Genomic DNA, 6,000 nt, shown 5'->3' with positions numbered 1-6,000 from the left:
GAACATATTTGCAAAACTCCAGTGAAAATTCACCGGGGAAAATTCGCTGGTGTCAAAAAAATTTGGACACACCTCGGAAAAGTCGCTCACGTCAAAACCTTCTCGAGTTTCTTAAATTTTTTGACGTTGCGCGAATTTTGCGGGAAATTCACGAATTTTTCTGCAAATCCAAAACGGGAGAAATTCGCCCATCACTACTCAGCGCGTCGGAACGGACTGTATCGAACTTAAAATCGCCTGTGGAGTTCTACACTTCGGGGGGGGGGGAAATGTAATAAAATTCACAAAGAGCTAAATTTTGCAAATAAAAATTCCCCTGTCGCAATGTAATATTCTTCATTAGGCTTTTATTGCATTGCAAATCTTCATTGTGTATTGCGAACCTTTAACATCTGTTCTGCTGTTTAGTTAAATATTTTGTCAAAAAAAATGGATTGTGAAATTTTATTAAATATACCACGAATATTCGTAAACTCAAAAATTCGCTACTTAAGGGGCAAAGAATTTGCAAAGGCAACATTTTTCACTTTGCGAACATTTATTTGCATTGATTTTTGCTCTAGCGACTAATATTAAATGTCACTCTTTGAGTCTATACACAAAGCATGTGTGTCTGTATAATTGGGAGGAGGTGATTGTATTCAGTTACTACTGAATTAGAAATTGTACAGATTGTAGCTTGCACAGCCATTATAAATGTGACAATAACCTTAGGTCAGTATGAATACAGTATGTCTTTTAATGTATAGGAGCAAATTTAATGTATGCTATTTGCTACTGTATATAGGAACAACTGGATAGATTCCATGCTTGACATGCATTTGTGTAAACAGCATCTTTTTCCAATGCAAAACACAAACTTACTTAAATACAGTTTGACATTTGCTCACTTTTTTTTTTTTTTATGCAAACTGGGTTAATATTGCAGGTTAATTATCTAGCCGGGGGTTTCCTTGTGGGAGTTTAATTCACTCAATAAACCTCCTGAATTTTGAATTCTCAGTTTATGTAGGCACTAATGATCTCATTGCATTTACTTAACCTGGAAGCATGTTTTTATTTGGTATTCTACAGCAGTCGACGGCTAGAAATTATATTTCAATCTGCTGTTTACAGGGACCAAATTTTTAGCCTTTCTCTTGGCTGAACTATTCGCATTTAATGAGCCTCAGTGGAGACTCCTGCTCTGACTGTAGATTTTCACACTCTCGGGCATGAATGTAAAATTACCGTTAAAGGAGACAATGCATTACCTTCCTATTATTAAATTATTATTATATTATTATATTATATTATTATATTATTATTAAATTCATGCACGCTTTCAAGTCATCCAATACTGATAACAAGCAAAAATGTAGCAATTATCATATACATTTCTATAACACAGCACAGTCAAAATTATATTAATACAGAGTAAATCATAAAAAAAATAAATGCACATATTTTAGTACATATTTTATTATTTTGTTCTGCCCATGATTTTCCATGCCATGGACAAATCACTATGTTATCAATTTAGAGGCTACATTATTATAAAACAATTTTGTCATACAATGAGGTCTGTGGAGATCTTGGGCACGTGCGGAGTAATAAAAAAATTTGGAGTGCCACTCATGGGGGCAGATCCACTAAAGGGCCAATTCTCAACAGCGACCAATTTGCACACATCACACCACTTCGCTAGGCGCAAATTCGCTACCACTACGCTAATTCCTTAATATGTGAAGTTGCGCCCTGGCCAACGCATGCTTGCAACTTTTCGCTAGTATTACTTCGACAGTGCGAGCATTTCATAGCGAAGATGCGCTAACGTTCGTTTGTGCCTAGCGGAAATTCGCTAGATCTTGCGCTTAGGTCAATTTGCATACGGCGGGTAATTTAAAGTTGTATGGACGTCTTTTTTATAAATGTTGGTGCAAATCCTTGAAGTTACTTTTTCTTACAAATGTCCAGGAAACCTTAATAAAGACAAGAGAGTTAAAGGGATACTGTCATGGGAAAAATAAAATTTCCAAAATGAATCAGTTAATAGTGCTACTCCAGCAGAATTCTGCACTGAAATCCATTTCTCAAAAGAGCAAACTGATTTTTTTATATTCAATTTTGAAATCTGACATGGGGCTAGACATTTTGTCAATTTCCCAGCTGCCCCAGGTCATGGGACTTGTGCCTGCACTTTAGGAGAGAAATGCTTTCTGGCAGGCTGTTGTTTTTCCTTCTCAATGTAACTGAATGTGTCTCAGTGGGACCTGGATTTTACTATTGAGTGTTGTTCTTAGATCTACCAGGCAGCTGTTATCTTGTGTTAGGGAGCTGTTATCTGGTTACCTTCCCATTGTTCTTTTGTTTGGCTGCTGGGGGGGGGGGGAAGAGAGTGGGGTGATATCACTCCAACTTGCAGTACAGCAGTAAAGAGTGATTGAAGTTTATCAGAGCACAAGTCACAAAATTTTTTTTTTTCCCATGACAGTATCCCTTTAATATAATGCCCTACACATGAGCCCACTGTAAAATGAATGTTCCATATGTTATAAAATGTGTGGAGAAAACCGGTTACCCAAAAAAAGTTTTTTTCCGCTTCAGAAAAGGAAAAGTCGCCAGCGTTTTTGGAACTTCAGCACACAGCAGATGATGTAAATGACAGAAGATTGAGGAAGATCTAGCTGCTTTATAGTAGTTCGTCTGGTCTGAGGTGGCGAAGTCAACTCTGGCGAAAAAGGTAACGTTCAGTAAAATCCACACTTCAGTAAATTTGCAAAGTAACGATCGTTCGCCAGAGCGAAAAGTCGCCTGGCGATAGAGTGCAAATGAACGCTAGCGACAGTCCCGTTTGCTAGCGAATTGGCACCTGTTAGTCAATTGGCGATCTCCCTGCAGATGGCAACGCTGGCTAAAAGTCACTAGCGTTAGCCATTTCGCCCTTTAGTGAATCTGCCCCACGGGGTCCTCTAGTATCTGCTGTATCTGACGTCCTGTCCATCTTGTTAGTGGTAGTGCTTTAGAGCTGTGGTGATTGTATTTCTAAGCTAATATAGCTGAGCTGCCGTGTGCTCAGGGTCAGTCTACTTTCTCTTTCACTTCAGGATGGAGCGATTTGTTTCGGCTGAGGCTCTTGCAGCAACAGGCCCCAAGCTATGTAAAGAAACCACAAGGGTGGTGATGCTCTTGGTAGGCTCGGGCATAACAGGACCCCAATAAGAAATTGATAAACAGCTAACCTTTTGTATGACTTTTCTTGCTGAGTAAAACATAAGTATAGTTTATCTGGGAAACTCCAAATACTCCACCAGTGCAGAAAACTGAGAATGTTCAGATTGCAGAGCTCTTGATGTTTTTGAGTGAAATGACATCATCCAATCCACATAGGTGTTATCTAGTTCTATTGTGTTTTTCCACGAAAAAAAAATGTTGTAGCAAGTTGTCCTACAAAAATATGAATGAATGCTTGTACATACAAGACATGTAATCCACAAACATAACGAATCAACGTATCCTATATAATAAAGTTGAAGTGTCTCTGTGTCCAGTCCCTGTGTCCGTGGGATTGCGCTACTGTGCCCCACGGACCGGGGGATTGGGGGACACAGTAATGGGTGAAGAGAACTGGGGTGTAACAGGGGTCAGAAGAAGAGAACACAGTACAAGAGGGGGTACAGGTATAAGGAATTTTGGGGAGACACAGGGGGATATGAAGGAAACAGCAGGTTGAGGAGGGGGCGGGGCAGCTGATAGAGGCGCAGGGGAAAGACTAATACACCAGTGGGATAAGGAGAAGGTGTTTGGGGAGAGCCACTGTAGTAACGGGGTCCCGGGGTTAGTGAGGGGAGTAGGGGGTATAAGTGGGCAAAGGACAGGCTACTGAATGAATTTTAGAGGCACAGTCGGTAACAGAAAAATGAGAATTTACCTTTCCGAGCATTTTCTTGAGTTGAGCTTCTGAGACAGCCATGGTGCCGCCCGGCTCTCCCTCTGACTGTTTGGACTTTCCCGGAAGCTCCGCAGCTGTCACTCATTTCCTGCTTTGGCTCTGGCGTCACTTCCCTGGATACAGCAGCCCGTTCTCATGGAAACTGTTAATATTCTCTCCTGTACCCCCTATATCCTATATAATCCTATATAATAAAGTTGAAGTGTCTCTGCGTCCAGTCCCTGTGTCCGTGGGATTGCGCTACTGCGCATGTGCCCCACGGACCGTCTCTGGCGAATTTTTTTTAGACTAGAACAATTCTGTTTTTATAAATGTGTTCTAGCGCCCGTTAATTTAAAGGGCTTAATGTCTAGTGTTATATAATGTCCTATTCTTAGCAACTTTCAAGTCTTCAGTTTTTATTTTTCATAGTTTTTTAATTATCTGCCCTTCCCTTATCTTGTTCTTCTGACTCTTTCCAGAGGTCAAATGGGTGTCAGTGACCCTGGCAGCCAAAAAGTATTGGTCTTTGAGGCTTCAGTGTTATTATCACTTTTTCGGAATTATATTTATATTCAAGTCTTCCCATTTTCCTGACTGCTAGGAACGATTGGAGCCTAGAAGCCAGATAGCTGCTGAAATCAAATTCAAGGTTTTCCATTTGCACCCAAAGAAATATTTTCATCAATGTAAGAAGCATTTGTGATCAATGTTATTTCTACTGTATTTATGATTGATTGGCTTGTCTATTAGGCCAAGAAACATAATCAGCCTGGTGTGAACATGGCACATTTAAAAAAAAAAAAACTGGACTAGGTGACACAGGTTTTAAACATAATGGAGTTTTGCCTTCAAAATTCAACAAAATCATGAATCATATTCAAAAACAATAATATGTTACTAACTGATGGGGACTTTGTTTTTTTTTTAAAAAAAAATGTATGAAAGGGCAGAGACAGATGAGAAGATTTGTGAAGATAAGTTGCCTGGCGTCAAATCGGCTCTACTTTGGGCGACTAATGTCCCGGAACTGCCTTACCGGCGGGATGGCACTCGGATCAATTCATTTTCCAAAGTCGTCCGAAGTTCCCTGGCGACTTGGAAAACAAAGCATTCCCAGTGCCATCCTGCTGTCGATTTACCTTGTAGCCGGTGGCGAGGCAGTTTCGGGAGATAAGTCGCCCGATGTGGAGACGATTTGTCACTAATCTCCCCGAATCTTCTCGCCTGTCTCTGCCCTAAATGTACATTTGTTAATCTGCAGATAATATAACTGAATTCAAGCTACACTACAAACAAAACCAATATAAGGCAATGAGTCAACCTTTAGGGCAGAGACAGACGAGAAGATTCAGGGAGATTTAGTCACCCGGCGACAAATCGTCACTTCTTCGGCAGATTTGTCACCTGGCGACTAATCTCTCCTAATGTTCTCATCTGTCTCTGCCGTTAGGATGTTTCCTGGATTAAGCGCAACAAACCTTAAGGGCTCTTACTGACGAGCGTTTTTACCTGCGCTCCCCTGCGTTCCGTTTTTCAGCGTTCAGCCACAGGGGAGCGCAGGAATTGACGCATTACATTTTTTCCAATGGGGCTGTACTCACACAGGCGCGTGTAGGTGCCGAACGCAGGTTGAGACGCAACATGCTGCATTTTTCCTGCGTTCGGCGCCTACACGCGCCTGTGTGAGTACAGCCCCATTGGCAAAAATGTAATGCGTCTATTCCTGCTCTCCCCTGCGGCTGAACGCAGAAAAACGGAATGCAGGGGAGTGCAGGTAAAAACGCTCGTCAGTAAGAGCCCTAAAGTTTGCATGGATAAAGTAGAAAGCAAGTACCTTGATGATGAAAAAAAAAGATGTCTGTAGGGGAAAGAGGTACAATGGTTCCTGCAGTGCTCATTAAGCCTTCTAGCATTTTTCATATTATTATTAACATATTATTATAGACCCTATAGACTGTGCATGACTTTTGAGAGCAGACAGATGGATATTCTTATTAAAACAGAGCTTGTTATTCTCTCATTTGTTTTTCTTAGCAGCTTAAAGATTTAGTAAGTAGAACATTTTCATTCAGATTAATAATTTCTGC

Source organism: Xenopus laevis, chromosome 8S (assembly GCF_017654675.1).
Source record: "Xenopus laevis strain J_2021 chromosome 8S, Xenopus_laevis_v10.1, whole genome shotgun sequence".
Taxonomy (NCBI): domain Eukaryota; kingdom Metazoa; phylum Chordata; class Amphibia; order Anura; family Pipidae; genus Xenopus; species Xenopus laevis.
Note: the sequence above shows the minus strand (reverse complement) of the source record.